This window comes from Salmo salar, chromosome 18, assembly GCF_965601325.2.
Source record: "Salmo salar chromosome 18, fSalSal1, whole genome shotgun sequence".
Classification (NCBI taxonomy): domain Eukaryota; kingdom Metazoa; phylum Chordata; class Actinopteri; order Salmoniformes; family Salmonidae; genus Salmo; species Salmo salar.
This window is the reverse complement of record NC_138308.1, coordinates 6,960,016-6,977,508: the sequence shown is the minus strand read 5'-3', so window position 1 is coordinate 6,977,508 and position 17,493 is coordinate 6,960,016. Positions and strand designations below refer to the sequence as shown.

At 42.7% G+C, this 17,493-nt stretch overlaps 1 pseudogene; it reads left to right on the top strand.

Moving 5' to 3' along the window:
• Window positions 1–667: 667 nt before the first annotated feature.
• On the top strand, window positions 668–16,553 carry LOC106576904 (pyruvate dehydrogenase E1 component subunit alpha, somatic form, mitochondrial-like; annotated as a pseudogene).
• Window positions 16,554–17,493: the final 940 nt, after the last annotated feature.

The following is a 17,493-nucleotide window of genomic DNA, read 5'->3' as shown; positions in this document are numbered from 1 at the left end:
TCACATTCACATTTATTCTATAATGTCTTAAACAGAACTATGATTGTTTAACTGAATAGTCATAGTCAGAGTCTGTGCCTTCCATGGTAAATGCTATTGGGTTTGGTTACTTTGTGATTGAACTCAGAGAGGTCAAGGCCTGACTTACCCATGAACCTTCAGGGCCTGGTACCTACTTCCCGCCTCATTTACCTGCAACAGAGAGGTAATGTCTGTCGGCCAGATTTACCCTGCGGCCTCAATTTAGGTTTAGGGTGTTTTCACCAAAAAAGTCATTATCTTTAAATGGTTTCTATACAAGGGTGAAACTGAAAACTCTGTACGGACTTAGGCTAGAGCTGTTACAAAGACTCAAACCAAGTTATATACAGTATCTGCAAGAAGATATTGTTTACTTTGGTTAAACAAAGGCTGTCTTTCTTAAAATGAATCACTACAAAGTATATATTGTAAATAGATTCAGATGCTTCCATTTCAACCCCTAACTTCTATGCTGACCATATGGTGTTCAGTTCACTATGACTATCTGAAAGGACAGTCAGCAATATGGCTGAAGCTCTGCTCTAAAGACATCACCCTTCTTTCAGATCTATGAAAACACTTAGGGCAGGGGAAAGGGACTTGGGCAGGTTAAAATGGAACTTGGGCTGAGCACCTGACTTCTGAAATGGAATTGGACCTGGTCAATCATGTGGAAAGAGCTCACTCTAGAGGTGAGTTCAATCTTAACAAGTAAAACTGAGAAGAAATGTAATCTTTCCAGCTTTATCAATGTGAGAAATTGCCAAATAGTTGAACTTGTGTGCCATTTGATACTGGTTCTTTTTGTCTTCAGGTTACAGACTAACAATGACTTTGCCCCATATAGGCCACTGTAAACAAGCCATTATAAAAAGTGATTAAAGGTAGAATCTTTAGTAACTACATATAATTTTGGACTTATTAATTAATACAATATACCCATTGATTCTTGAAGAATATAACTCATGAGCTTAGTTCAACTGTCGTACCAATCAGAACCCAAAATATAGGCTTGTTTTATTCCAATGTTTGTAAACACTGCAAATGTGAACAAAAACTGTATAGCCGAAAGACATGGTTAAAACTACACTTTTGACATCATGGATGGTCAGTCCTTGGATCCATAGCTCTGTCTATGAATTTGAGAGTGGTTACATTTCTCCAGGCCCATCCATCAGCTTTTTCAAAAGCAGAGGTGAGATGACCGCTTTGTCGTTGATTAAATTAAGGATTTTTATCTTCAATGTTCAGCATAGTTAACCAGATATTGTTCTACTTAGCAGATTTAGGGCCAGATTCAAACAGATCCGCTTTAGCCAATATCCGTATAGCTGATGTTTTGTTGGAGGTGGAACTGCGATATGCTTCATTCACATTAACCATAAATAAGCACTCCGTTACGTGCCGGATGTCAATCATTTGAATGGGGAACTATATATTTTTGTATGGATACAAAAACATAAAATATATTCTGAAATATATCCATTTACTTTGAATTTCCATAACCTATCTGCAATTCCATAAAAGTTTCAAACATACTGGGAAGATATCTTTGACAACCCAATTTCATGGAAGCAGGTCTTCAAACTCACATACAAAAACTGCAATAGAGACATACTCAAGAGCCTTTCAGTTAAAGATATTTTTAAAAATTCTGTCAACAAAGATAATGCTTTGCATTTGGGGTATTGAGCAAGACTCTAAATGCAGATTCTGTCATGAAGAGTAGGGGTGTCACGGTCGTTATATAAATAATCTGACCAAGGCGCAGCGTGAGTAGAGTTCCACATTTTATTGATCGTGAAACTTCCAAAAAACAACAAAGAAATAACGATGTGAAGTTGGTAGCGCACAATGGCACTAACACAAAACAATATCCCACAATGCAGGTGGGAAAAGGGACACACTTAGTATGAGCCCCAATTAGAGGCAACAATATTCGGCTGTATTCAACGATATACCCCCCCCCCCCCCCCAAAGGTGAGGACTCCAACCGCAAAACCTGAACCTAGATGGGGAGGGTTAGGGTGGGCAACTAGCGTCGGTGGCGGTTCCGGTGCGGGACATAGCACCCGCTCAGACCGCAGATCCGGGCCATGAAGCCGGGCTGAACGTCATGCCTGGACTGGGCACCGGCGCAGATGAAGGCTCCGGCCATGGAGCAGGACTGGACGCCATGCCTGGACTGGGAACCGGCGCAGTGGAAGGCTCAGGCCATGGAGTGGGACTGGACGCCGTGCCTGGACTGAGCACCGGCGCAGAGGAAGGCTCCGGCCATGGAGTGGGACTGGATGCCGTGCCTGGACTGGGCACCGGTGCAGAGGAAGGCTCCGGCCATGGAGCGGGACTGGACGCCGTGCCTGGACTGGGCACCGGTGCAGAGGAAGACTCCGGCCATGAAGCGGGACTGAACGCTGTGCCTGGACTGAGCACCGGTGCAGAGGAAGGCTCCAGCCATGGCACCGGCACAGGAAGCTCCGGGCCGTGGACCGTCACTGGAGGCTCTGGACTGTGAACCGTCGCTGGAAGCTCCGGGCCATGGACCGTCACTGGAGGTTCCGGGCTATAGACCATCGCTGGAGACTCAGGGCTGGTGACACTCTTCAGGGCGAGTGCGGGGAGCCGGCACAGGACGTACTGGACTGGGGAGGTGCACTGGAGGCCTGGTGCATGGAGCCAGCACAGATTTCACCGGACTGATGACACGCTCTTCAGGGCGAGTGCGGGGAGCCGGCACAGGACGTACCGGACTGGGCAGGCACACTGGAGGCCTGGTACGTGGAGCCGGCACAGGTTTCACCGGACTGATGACACGCTCTTCAGGGCGAGTGCGGGGAGCCGGCACAGGACATACCGGACTGGGGAGGCGCACTGGAGGCCTGGTACGTGCTGCCGGTACAGGTTTCACCGGACTGATGACACGCTCTTCAGGGCGAGTGCGGGGAGCCGGCACAGAATGTACCGGACTGGGGAGGCGCACTGGAGGCCTGGTACGTGCTGCCAGTACAGGTTTCACCGGACTGATGACACGCTCTTCAGGGCAAGTGCGAGGAACCGGCACAGGACGTATCGGGCTGGGGAGGCGCACTGGAGGCCTGGAGCGTGGAGCCGGCACAGATGGCACCGGACTGATGACACGCTCTTCAGGGCGAGTGTGATGCAGAATACACCTAACCAACATCTGTTGCCGATCTCCCTCCTCCAACATCTCCATCGACTCCCAGACAGTCTCTGGCTGTCTCCTCGGCTCAGCCAACTGCCCCTTGTGCCTCCCACAAAAAAAATCTTGGGGTTGCCTTTGGGCTCTTTGTGGCTGCGGACCCCGGCGTCGTCACTGTCCTCCATTACTAGGGTCTCGCATCCACCCAGTATTTCCTCCCATGTCCAACTCTCCTTTACCTCCTGGGCACGCTGCTTGGTCCTGTTATGGTGGGATATTCTGTCACAATCGTTATATAAATAATCGGACCAAGGCGCAGGGTGAGTAGAGATCCACATTTTATTGATCGTGAAACTTCCAAAAAAACAACAAAGAAATAACGATGTGAAGTCCGTAGCGCACAAGGGCACGAACACAAAACAATATCCCACAACGCAGGTGGGAAAAGGGACACACTAAGTATGATCCCCAATTAGAGGCAACGATATTCAGCTGCCTCCAATTGGGAACCATACTCACACACCAACATAGAACTATAATAACTAGAAAACCCCCCTAGTCACGCTCTGACCTATTACACCAGGGCTCACTATGGTCAGGGCGTGACAAGGATGACATAATCCATCTGAATTGGTCATGTCCCACAATAAGCTCATTTTGGCTACAAGTTCAAGGCTGGATTTCCCATCACTCCATCAAACTACATATTAACCCTTAGCCTACAATTTCCGTGACTAATTAACATAATTAGAAAATATGTCTGTTTAAGCTAGAGATATCTATTTTTTGCATGGGCTGATCATCTTAAAACAATTCCATATGTTAGCTTAGAACCCCCCCCCCCCCTCTCCCCTGGCTTAGACAGGGCTTAGAATCTAGAGGGATAACCCTCAGCTTGTCATCTTTGGTGACCTCAATGTTCATAGTCCTACAATTAACAACGCAGTACTTCTTCTAGGTGAAATATTGATATACAAAATGCAAAATTTGACATCTCTAACACCAAACCTTTTTGAACAATTATCTATGCGCCAATTAATTTTTTTAAAGTACAATTGCTACTACAAATCATAAAATTCAACAGCATCAAAGAAGGTGGGAGAAGCTAAGCAAGGCGGAGTGTTGGGAAGCTCTTTAGGCATATTTCTTTGACAAAGTCGACTAGTGTTTTTGAACAATATTAGTTAAAGTAAATATATGTTGCTAGAAAGGCAAAATGCTCCATATGCCATGGAATGTAAGCTAACAATGGTTTTCCTTATTTATTTATTTTGGTATTAGGCTACACCATGGCATTGCTGATAACTGTTTTGTCCAAATGTGTTGTATCGCGTGTGTTTGTCTGTTTGAGTATTGTCATGTATATACATCGTCCTAACTTCTTATGGTTGTCTTGTCTTGTTATTGTCATGATCGTATTGTTTGTATTTTGTTTAATAAAAAATAGATTTTAAAAAGTATTAATTAATTAACAAACAAAGCATACTGACTTCAGGCACTTCAATATCATGGTTTGCATTTTCAACACTACAATAAATAAACTATGTCAATCTCGTCAAAAACAGTATTTTTTAATATATATATATATACAGAGTACGCACTGGGCACAGACGTCAATTCATTGTCTATTCCACATTGATGCAACGTAATTTCATTTAAATGATGTGGAAACAATGTTGATTCAACCAGTGTGTGCCCAGTGGGTACAAAGATTTTTAAAAGTGACTGGGAATGCACAATAAAGTTGGGGACTTATTTCCATTGTGGTCCGTATTTTTTACATAAGTGCATATGTAACCGATGTGAAATGGCTAGTTAGTTAGCGGTGGTGCGCGCTAATAGCGTTTCAATCAGTGACGTCACTCGCCCTGAGACCTGAAGTAGGGTTTCCCCTTGCGTTGCAAGGGCCGTGGCTTTTGTGGCGCGATGGGTAACGATGCTTCGTGGGGTGTCAGTTGTTGATGTGTGCAAGGGTCCCTGGTTCGAGCCCAGGTTGGGGCGAAGAGAGGGACGGAACCTACACTGTTACACATATACAATTAAGTAGATACAGACACATTACAGAGATACAAACGAAAAATTGCTCAACCTCCTGATGAGTATGAAAGGGGGATTTTCAGTAGAATTTTTACCAGCTTGTTTGGCTGGTCTGTAGCTTATTCTTTAGATGTTTGGTTCTGCTGGTGAACCATGATGTGCAGGCATAATCAAAGGGACACTGGACTAGCGCACTTGGCATAGTCTTTAGGGTTTCCATCCAATTGGCGACATATTTTCATGTGAATATTCTAAAATCTGCATATAAACAATATGGCCGCTGCATTTTCCTATCAGAATTGTGTTTCAATCAAATTGACTTGTTGAGGATAAAAGTATGTGTGTAAATATGTAGTGCACATAAAAATAACTTTAGCCATTGAATTTCCAGGTATCGAATAAAAAATACAAGTTAAATGGGTTTCCATTGCATTTTCAGCTTTAGGCCTACTGATAGTTTTGTCACAAAAATGTTAGGTACAGTGCCTTGCAAAAGTATTCATCCCCCTTGGTGTTTTTCCTATTTTGTTGCATTACAACCTGTAATTTAAGTTGATTTTTTATTTGGATTTCATGTAATGGACATACACAAAATAGTCCAAATTGGTGAAGTGAAATGAAAAAAATATCTTGTTTAAAAAAAATGAAAAATGGTGTGTGCATATGTATTCATCCCCCTTGCTATGAAGCCCCTGAAAAAGATCTGGTGCAACCTTCAGAAGTCACATAATTAGTTAGATTGCACACAGGTGGACTTTATTTAAGTGTCACATGATCTCAGTATATATACACCTGTTCTGAAAGGCCCCAGAGTCTGCAACACCACTAAGAAATGGGCACCATGAAGACCAATGAGATCTCCAAACAGGTCAGGGACATAGTTTTGGAGTACAGATCAGGGTTGATTTATAAAAATATCAGAAACTTTGAACATCCCACGGAGCACCATTAAATCCATTATTAAAAAATGGCAAGAATATGACAGCACAACAAACCTGCCAAGAGAGGACCGCCCACCAATACTCCCGGACCAGGCAAGGAGTGCATTAATAGGAGAGGCAACAAAGAGACTAAAGATAACCCTGAAGTAGCTGCAAAGCACCATAGCAGAGGTTGGAGTATCTGTCCACAGGACCACGTTAAACAGTACACTCAACAGAGCTGGTCTTAATGGAAGAGTGGCCAGAAAAATGCCATGCTTAAAGAAAAAAATAAGCAAACACATTTGGTCTTCGCCAAAAGGCATGTGGGAGACTCCCCAAACATATGGAAGAAGGTATTCTGGTCAGATGAGACTAAAATTGAGCTTTTTGGCCATCAAGGAAAACGCTATGTCTGGCGCAAACCCAACACCTCTCATCACCCTGAGAAAACCATCTCCACAGTGAAGCATGGTGGTGGCAGCATCATGCTGTGAGGATGTTTTTCATCAGCAGGGACTGGGAAACTGGTCAGAATAGAAGGATTGATGAATGGCTCTAAATACAGGGAAATTCTTGAGGGAAACCTGTTTCAGTCTTCAGGAGATTTGAGACTAGGACAGAGGTTCACCTTCCAGCAGGACAATGACCCTAAGCATACTGCTAAAGCAACACTCAAGTGGTTTAAGGGGAAACATGTAAATGTCTTGGAATGGCCTTGTCAAAACCCAGACCTCAATCCAATTGAGAATCTGTGGTATGATTTAAAGATTGATGTACACCAGCGGAACCCATCCAACATGAAGGAGCTGGAGCAGTTTTGCCTTGAAGAATGGGCAAAAATCCCAGTGGCTCGATGTGCCAAGCTTATAGAGGCATACCCCAAGATACTTGCAGCTGTAATTGCAGCAAAAGGTGGCTCTACAAATAATTGACTTTGGGGGGTGAATAGTTATGCATGCTCAAGTTTTCTGTTTTTTTTGTCTTATTTCTTGTTTGTTTCATAATAAAAAATAATTTGCATCTTCAAAGTGGTAGACATGTTGTGTAAATATAATGCTACAAACCCCCCCAAAAATCGAATTTAATGCCAGGTTGTAAGGCAACAAAATAGGAAAAATGCCAAGGGGGTGAATACTTTCGCAAGCCACTGTAGATATAGCGAATGTGTCCACTCTGGTATTGGCACGTTCGCTCTACCCAACAGCTTGCAGATACAGACCGGGTATAGTCTACTACATGATGAGAATATCTTGGACAAATTTGTCAAATGGCAGCCATAATGTCACCAGAATTAGACCCTCGATATTTATTAAAAGGAGCATCAAGCTCATCAACGGGCACTTTCACTATCCTGTGAATTTCATCATAACCTTTTTCGTCTGTAGCCTAATAAACTGTATGCTTTCCCATGATGTCCTGACCTTTTTTATATGACATGTAGGCTACTTTACTCACATAAAAAGGTTGGATGGAAACCTGGTTAATGTCAAGCCATTTTGAGGATGCTGGAATTATATTTTGGATGAACGTGCGCATGCCTGTAAGACCCTGGCCATAGAGAGGGTTTTTTTGTTCTTTATTTTGGTTAGGCCAGGGTGTTACATTGGGTGGGCGTTCTATGTTCTGTGTCTATGTGTTTGTATTTCTTTGTTTTGGGCCGTGTGTGGCTCCCAAATCAGGCACAGCTGAAGTTCGCTGCTGTTGATTGGGAGTCACACATAAGTGCATGTTTTTCCGTTGGGGTTTTGTGGGTAATTGTTTCTGTTTAGTGTGTTTCACCTGACAGGACTGTGTTGGCTGTCAGTTCCTTGTTTTGTTTGAATAGTGTTACGGCAATAATTAAATATGTTGAACACTAACTCCGCTGCATTTTGGTCTTCTTCCGACGACAGCCCTGACAATGCCTGAGATTTTGAAGTAGCCTAATCAGGTTAAAACATTGTAACTGATTGTGTTTATGCTATATATAAAATATAAGAGCGTGCATTAAGCTTTCCTGAATAACTAGGAGAATGATGATCTGTAACAGACAGCACATTCAATATCAGAAGTAAAAATACAGCTAGACTGGCCTGCTACTGTGCCTTTCTAGACCTTATAAACTGTCAAGAATAGACCCACAACTGATCCAAATGGAATGAAGCATTCAAATCACAAGGCTTTTGCAGCGTTATTCAAATTACATTTTCGCTGCAGCCTAGAGTAATATGTTGTACTCACTTGAAAACAATAATGCAATATTCATTGCATTTTGTTATGGTAGGCTTGTCTAGGTAGGATAATTGTATTGTCCCTACATCAATAGGGACAACACAGCATTTTGAGCTGTGTCTTCACTGTTATTTAATGTGCAGTGATGCACCTGGCCTCTCCGCTGCCTATCAGCTATTCCTGTTTGTTCTTGGGGGATCATATTGAAAATTGATGCAGCTTTGAATGCTTTTATTTGTGTTAAGATTGCTATTTAGCCTATTGCAGATCTGGGCAAACGATCCACCTACCACTATTGTCACTGAATCGTGGATGGAGGACAGGATAGATAGTTAGACTGGTAGACTAAACTTACCTGTGGTATGGTAAAAGTTAGCACATGGAAAAGCGTAGTGTATAAGGGAAGTACCAAAACACCTTTATATAGGGTGCATGCAAGCAGATTAGAAAATGTGTCTAGAATGGAAGAAATTATATAGTAGAACCTGCAAAAGAGCGAATGTAAAGCATGGAAAAAAACGCACTACCCTCTCCTGTACCTAATAAAAAACCACACAACCCTCCCCAAAGTAAAACAAAATAAGTTTGACACCCCCTATTTTGACCACCCCACCCCAGTAAATTTCAATCTGTTCCCTAGATGAAGTTGTACACTCAGCTTTTTGTATTTTGTATTTTGAGTTAAACTTGGAATACCAAGGCATTTGTTGTATGCATACTTCTGACAGTGCTTTGATATGCGTGTGTATAGTGATAATGTTTACATCCATCACTCGGCAACGTGTTATGGTACTAAAGTCGGGCACAGCTCCTGAAGCTGTGCAGTGCGGAAACACAGGACTGTACAGCTGTCCCTTTTGTGTAAAGAAGTCGTAAGCAGACTATCCAACTATTGTGACTCATTTCCAGAGTCACAATTAAACAGTGGTGAGACATGGAGGTATGTGATCACTTTCCATCATTTGTGTAGGTGATTATGATGATGATGTGTAAAACTATTTTACTGTGTTCATTTAATGGGACAATCTGGGATTGGTGCTATGAATTTGTGGACTGTAAAATACTTTATATATAGCCATTGATTCATGTAGAATGTCATTTCTAAATGCTTCATTAGATTATCAATTGTCTTACCGCATCATAACCCAAAATATAAGCTTGTTCTCACAATCTGTGTGTGTGTGTGTGTGTGTGTGTGTGTGTGTGTGTGTGTGTGTGTGTGTGTGTGTGTGTGTGTGTGTGTGTGTGTGTGTGTGTGTGTGTGTGTGTGTGTGTGTGTGTGTGTGTGTGTGTGTGTGTGTGTCTACAGGTTCCATTGGGGGCAGGTGTGCACTAGCCTGTCAGCACCAGGGTAACAACCAGGTCTGTGTGATGCTGTACAGAGACGGAGCAGCCAACCAGGTGAGACTTGTTCTATCTATCTAACGGTTGCAGTAGTCTTCTTCATCATCATATTCGACTCTCCTCCTCTTGTCCAATCAGGGCCAGATATTTGAGTCTTTCAACATGATGGCTCTGTGGAAGCAGTGTATCTTCATCTGTGAGAAAAACAGGTTTGGCATGGGAGTGCATGTGGAGAGGTCCTCTGCTAGCACTGAGTACTTCAAGAAACAATATTCTTGGTCTCAAGGTAGGACACACTGCTATATTGACCTTCCTAACTCTGGGTATAGGTGGACGGCATGGACGTTCTGTGTGTGTGGGGAGGCCAACAAGTTTGCTGCAGACCACTGCAGAGCCAGGAAGGTGAGGTATGATTGTTTGTAGAGCTTGAGAAGATGAGTTCTGATTGGTGCAGAGATGAGAATGTTATAAGTGGTTTAAGAGCTTGAAGAGTGTTAAGAATCACCTTGTCTCAGACAATCTAATCTCAGAGCGATGATCAGCTTCTAGTATCGCACCAGTGTCTCCTCCCTGACAGAGGGAAGCTATGTGACCAACTCTGAGACAATCTGTGGAAGAGACTCCAGTACAGAGCTGCAACTGGTCCCCGTTTAACCACTACTGACACTCCTTGTGTACTGCAGGGACAAAAAGCATAGATATAGGAAGATGCTGAGAAACTGCTGCTCCAATAGAAATCCCTGATCGGCAGTGTCATGGTGGTGTTGGCTACCTTGTTGAGTATCTTGGTTTGGAAACCTCTCTGGCAGGGTCCTATTGTCATGGAGCTGGAGACCTACTGTTACCATAGACACAGCATGAGCGACCCTGGGGTTAGGTGAGATTTATCTCTGACCTCTGACCCTGTGACTGTTATCTGACCCCGGGTCTCTCTCCGCCCCCTCACTCCTCCTCTACTCTCTCTCTCACCCTTACTCTGTTCTGTTTTAGCCTGACCCACCTTCTTGTGTTGCCAGGGCTGCTAATTTCTGGATATTTTATATTTTCTCCAACACCTGTCAAACTCTTCATTTGAATTATATTATTCTATTCTAATTCTATTCTATTAGAAATCCCTCACTCCCTATTTGAACCTGTCTAGACACCCGTTTAGTGCGGTATTTGTTTGGGATGCATCCTAATACTCTAGTACCGCTTCCTTTCCAGGGTTCTCTCTCTCTCTCATCGACTAAGGGCTGGAGCTGAACCCTGCTAATCAGGTCTAACCCCTCTGCCTGTGTGAGATTTAACTTCCTGTAGCAACCATACCCGTGAGGAGATCCAGGAAGTGCGCAGTAAGAGTGATCCCATCACTATGCTGAAGGAATGCATGCTGTCCAACAACATGGCTTCTGTGAAGGAGCTCAAGGTAAACACACTTTCACCAACACGCACGCACACACACACACAGAGACACACACACACACAAACACACACACACACAGGTGGTCCAAGTGCTCAAATATAATTTTTTATTCCCTCCTTCAGTCCTTAAATAGATGTAAAGATCAGGAAGGTGAACGAGAATGGGGCCCAGTTTGACCCAGAGCTGCCATTGGACAAGCTCTGTAACCACATCTTCGCCAACAAACCACCCATGGAGGTACGCCGGACCAACCCATGTGTCAAACTAAAGTCTGTCAGTTGGACACACACACACACACACATCTGGACCAAACTACAGTCTATCAGGTACACATCCTCTTCAACCCTCTGCCACATCAACCCCTGGGTGAAAGTCTACTCCTCCTCTCTTCTTATCCTCCTTCTCTCATTCCCTTGTCTCACATTAGGAGATGAGATTGTGGTTGGAGTTGAGTCTGTAGCAGCATTCCAAACCAGTTCATCACTTCTGACCCTGTGATGTCACTGGTATTTATTCACAATATGTACTGTGTAGCGTATAATATGTCGTTTTATATTTATGTCTGAATTGGTACGTATTCTCCTGATACTGAGGGATTGGTCTTTGAATGGGAGGTGAATTGCATTGGACAGCCCAGCACTAACAAACCTGATTCAGCATATCAACCTCTCATCAAGACTTTGATAAGCTGTATCATGTGGGTTAATGCTGATATGTAAGCTTGCACACCCTATAGCACTCCAGGAGCAGGGTTGTCCACCCCTGGCTTGGGGAGTGTGTGGAGGGTCTGTCTCTGTTTTTAAGATTTGAGTGTTTGTACAGTACCAGTCAAAGGTTTGGACACACCTACTCATTCAAGGATTTTTCTTTATTTTTACTATTTTCTACATTGTAGAATAATAGTGAAGACATCAAAACTATAAAATAACACATATGGAATCATGTAGTAACCAAAAAAGTGTTATTAAATGAAAATATATTTTAGATTTTAGATTCTTCAAAGTAGCAACCCTTTGCCTTGATGACAGCTTTGCACACTCTTGGCATTCTCTCAACCAGCTTCATGAGGTAGTCACCTAGAATGCATTTCAATTAACAGGTGGGCCTTGTTAAAAGTTAATTTGTGGAATTTCTTTCCTTCTTAAAAACCTTTTAGGCCTAGGCGTCCCGCTAGCCTAGGCGTCCCGCTTCCAGTGAAATTGGAGGGCGCGCAATTCAATAAATAATCATAAAAATGATGGATATTAAACATTTAGTTACATATAAGGGTCTTATATCGGTTGGAAGCTTAAATTCTTGTTAATCTAACTGCACTGTCCGATTTACAGTAGCTATTTCAGAGAAATCATGCCATGCGATTGTTTGAGGACGGCGCCCCACATCAAAATATTTTTCCACCGGCACAGGTTTCATGAATTCACAAATAGCGATTAAAAATGCACTTACTTTTTGAAAATCTTCCTCTGATTTGTCATCCAAAGGGTCCCAGCTATAGTATCGTTTTGTTAGATAAAATCCTTCTTCTTTTTTTTCAGAAAACTGGATTGGCTTCGTGTTTATGTGAAACATCTTCAGACAGGCACCAATATGCCAGATATGGTATGTACTCTTGTCATGCAGCCAAATCCTTTGGTACAGTGTGTGTATTTGTGATCTTGTGTTTAAATCAGCTCTTTTCTGGATGGGAGACATTGTGAGTGGGAAATATTTGTTGCCTGTGTTATCATAATGATTAGCAGTGCTAGTTCAAACATCTGAAAACAGACACTGTGGTGTATGTGTGATAATTAAATCGATATGTTTATGAAATCATTTATTTTGAGTAAGTATTGTATCTCAAAGGAGCCCATGGAGATTATTTAAAGAATTTTTTTTTTACCTTTATTTAACCAGGTAGGCCAGTTGAGAACAAGTTCTCATTTACAACTACGACCTGGCTAAGATAAAGCAAAGCAGTGCAACACAAACAACAACACAGTGTTACACATGGAATATACAAATGTACAGTCAATAACACAATAGAAGAAAGTCTATATACAGTGTGTGCAAATGGCATGAGGAGGTAAGGCAATAAATAGGCCATAGTAGCAAAGTAATTACAATATAGCAAATTAACACTGGAGTGCTAGATGTGCAGATGATGATGTGCAAGTAGAAATACTGGTGTGCAAAAGAGCAAAAAAGTAAATAAAAACAATATGGGGATGAGGTAGGTAGATTGGATGGGCTATTTACAGATGGGCTGTGAACAGCTGCAGCGATCGGTTAGCTGCTCAGATAGCTGATGTTTAAAGTTAGTGAGGGAGATATAAGTCTCCAACTTCAGTGATATTTGCAATTCGTTCCAGTCATTGGCAGCAGAGAACTGGAAGGAAATGCGTCCAAAGTAAGTGTTGGCTTTGGGGATGACCAGTGAGATATACCTGCTGGAGCGTGTGCTACGGGTGGGTGTTGTTATCGCGACCAGTGAGCTGAGATAAGGCGGAGCTTTACCTAGTGAAGACTTATAGATGACCTGGAGCCAGTGGGTCTGGCGACGAATATGTAGCGAGGGCCAGCCGACGAGAGCATACAGGTCGCAGTGGTGGGTGGTATATGGGGCTTTGGTGACAAAACGGATGGCACTGTGATAGACTGCATCCAGTTTGCTGAGTAGAGTGTTGGAGGCTATTTTGTAGATGACATCGCCGAAGTCGAGGATCGGTAGGATAGTCAGTTTTACGAGCGTATGTTTGGCAGCGTGAGTGAAGGAGGCTTTGTTGCGAAATAGGAAGCCGATTCTAGATTTAATTTTGGATTGGAGATGTTTAATATGAGTCTGGAAGGAGAGTTTATAGTCTAGCCAGACACCTTGGTATTTGTAGTTGTCCACATATTCTAAGTCAGAGCCGTCCAGAGTAGTGATGTTAGTCAGGCGGGCGGGTGCGGGCAGCAATCGGTTGAAAAGCATGCATTTAGTTTTACTACTGTTTAAGAGCAGTTGGAGGCCACGGAATGAGTGTTGTATGGCATTGAAGCTCGTTTGGAGGTTTGGTAACCTCTTGGGGCTAGGTGGGACGCTAGCGTGCCACCCGTGGTGCACTCCATCAACAGCAGGTGCATTTCAAGAGCTGCAAATTTGAATCCAAATAAATGTCAAAATTCAAATTTTTCAAAAATACAACTATGTTACACCATTTGAAAGATAAACATCTCCTTAATCTAACCACGTTTTACGATTTCAAAAAGGTTTTACGGCGAAAGCATAAATTTAGAGTATGTTAGGACAGTACATTTACAAGAGTTGTGTGTAATGTTTTGTCAAGTCAAAGACAGGGTCACCAAAACCATAAAACCAGCTAAAATGATACACTAACCTTTTACAATCTCCATCAGATGACACTCCTAGGACATTATGTTAGACAATGCATGCATTTTTAGTTCTATCAAGTTGATATTTATATCCAAAAACAGCGTTTTACTATGGCATTGATGTTGAGGAAATCGTTTCCCTCCAATAACCGGCAGTCAAGTCAGCGTCACAAATTAAATAATTAAAATTAGAAAACATTGGTAAAATATTATATTGTCATTTAAAGAATTATAGATTTACATCTTTTGAACGCAATCAACTTGCCAGATTTAAAAATAACCTTACTGGGAAATCACACTTTGCAATAATCTGAGCACTGTGCCCAGAAAAATACGCGTTGCGATACAGACTAGACGTCATGTTGGGGAGATCTAAAATCGAAAATACTATGTAAATAATCCATTACCTTTGATTCTCTTCATCAGATGTCACTTCCAGGTATCACAGGTCCATAACGAATGTAGTTTTGTTCAAAAAAGCTCATCATTTATGTCCAAAAATCTCCGTCTCGTTAGCACATGATGTAAGCCAGCCGGACTTCTCGTCATGAACGAGGGGAAAAAATATATTTCCGTTCGTTCAAACATGTCAAACGTTGTATAGCATAAATCATTAGGGCCTTTTTTAACCAGAACATGAATAATATTCAAGGTGGACGAATGCATAGTCTTTTATAACGTATTGGAACGAGGGTACCCAACATGAAGTAGCGCGCCAGGTGTCTAATGGGACATCACCGTTCCATGGCTCTTGTTCGGTCAGATCTCCCTCCAGAAGACTCAAAACACTTTGTAAAGGCTGGTGACATCTAGTGGAAGCAATAGGAAGTGCCAAAATATTCCTAAACCCCTGTGTTTTTCAATGGGATAGGTTTAAAGTCAATACAACACATCAGGTATCCACTTCCTGTCAGAAAATGTCTCAGGGTTTTGCCTGCCAAATGAGTTCTGTTATACTCACAGACACCATTCAAACAGTTTTGGAAACTTTAGAGTGTTTTCTATCCATATATAATAAGTATATGCATATTGTAGTTACTGGGTAGGATTAGTAACCAGATTAAATCGGGTACATTTTTTTTATCCAGACGTGCAAATGCTGCCCCCTAGACCCAACAGGTTAACACAGTGTCCAAAGAAGGGCCAGGTGTATACAGAATGGTGTCATCTGCGTAGAGGTGGATCAGAGAATCACCCGCAGCAGAGCGACATCATTGATATATACAGAGAAAAGAGTCGGCCCGAGAATTGAACCCTGTGGTACCCCCATAGAGACTGCCAGAGGTCCGGACAACAGGCCCTCCGATTTGACACACTGAACTTTATCTGAGAAATAGTTGGTGAACCAGGCGAGGCAGTCATTTGAGAAACCAAGGCTGTTGAGTCTGTCGATAAGAATACGGTGATTGACGGAGTCGAAAGCCTTGGCCAGGTCGATGAAGACTGCTGCACAGTACTGTCTTTTATCGATGGCGGTTATGATATCGTTTAGTACCTTGAGCGTGGCTGAGGTGCACCCGTGACCAGCTCGGAAACCGGATTGCACAGAGGAGAAGATACGGTGGGATTCTAAATGGTTGGTGATCTTTTTTAACTTGGCTTTCGAAGACTTTAGAAAGGCAGGGCAGGATGGATATAGGTCTGTAACAGTTTAGGTCTAGAGTGTCACCCCTTTGAAGAGGGGGATGATCATGGCAGCTTTCCAATCTCTAGGGATCTCGGACGATATGAAAGAGAGGTTGAACAGACTGAAAATAGGGGTTGCAACAATGGCGGCTAATAATTTTAGAAAGAGAGGGTCCAGATTGTCTTGCAATGTATTGGAATGTATTTGCCATCTGCTTGTAAGTGTTGTTTTGGACAGCCCAGAGACAGAGCTGAGCCCCGAGGGCCCATCTAAAGGTGGTTTATCACCCCTTGGCTCATCATCTCCCTGGACTTGTTCACCACTTCCCCAGCCTCTCTCCCCAACGCCCAGCCCCTTCTCACCAACTCCCAATGCACTGTTCAGGTGCACCCTTGCTCTCTGCCCTGCAACTCCATCAACCTCCACCCCATCTCCCCGACTCAGGTCCAGTTGCCAGAAGAGGAAGACACATGAGGATCCTTTGTACAATGGTATTATGCAGTGGATATAAGTTAAGGAGAAGTTTTCTTTTTAACAACCAAATCTCTATTTTTTATGTCAATGGAATGTTATAGAAGGGTCCGGAGAAAACATGAACGGCTCCAAAAACACCCAAATATTATATGTCCTTTTGGAAACGGCAAAGCTCTGAGTATAGTAATGCAGGTCTTTACATGTTGTACACATGAAATTGTGTCATTCTGAATTTTATCCGAAACTTCATATTCCATTGTGTCTGGACCCTTCTACAGAATGCCATTTATATCAAAAATAGAGATTTGGTTGTAAAAAAGCAACTTCTCTTTTAAAGAAATGGCAGCAGGAGCTAGAGAAACGGAAGCAGTGTCCAGCAAAGGCCATCTACAACCTCATGGTACCATGGATGGTGTCTATTCCTCCTGATCGATGTCTCCCATTTGTCAGGGACATGACGATGTACTTTCACAGGACCATCGGTCAGTGCTGTGTTATTGTCTCATTCACATGTTAAGGTGGTGGGTAATTTACTGGTGTTTACTTTGTGTTTTTTCTCTTATTTCCCCCTTCATCACACTTTTGAGAGCACAGTCTTCTTAATGCATATTTTGTTTGACATGGCAAAGTGCTCTTCTTATTAGCACCCTGTGTTTTACGTTGTATAAATTGCAGTCACTTAGTAAACTACATGTATGTTGATTAGGTAAATGTCTTGAGGGCCTTGCCTTATTGTCTACAGCTGGACAGCCATTCTCACCCATGCACCACACATGTACCATAGCAGGAAATCCTCATTGAAAGGCTACTATACACATAACACAAGGTTAGGTAAATGTCTTGAGGGTCTAGCCGCCAAAAAATATATGACAAAATAAAACAACATAAGGATGAAGTGATTGTCTTTATGGTAATCTTTAGTGTGAATAACATTTTCAAC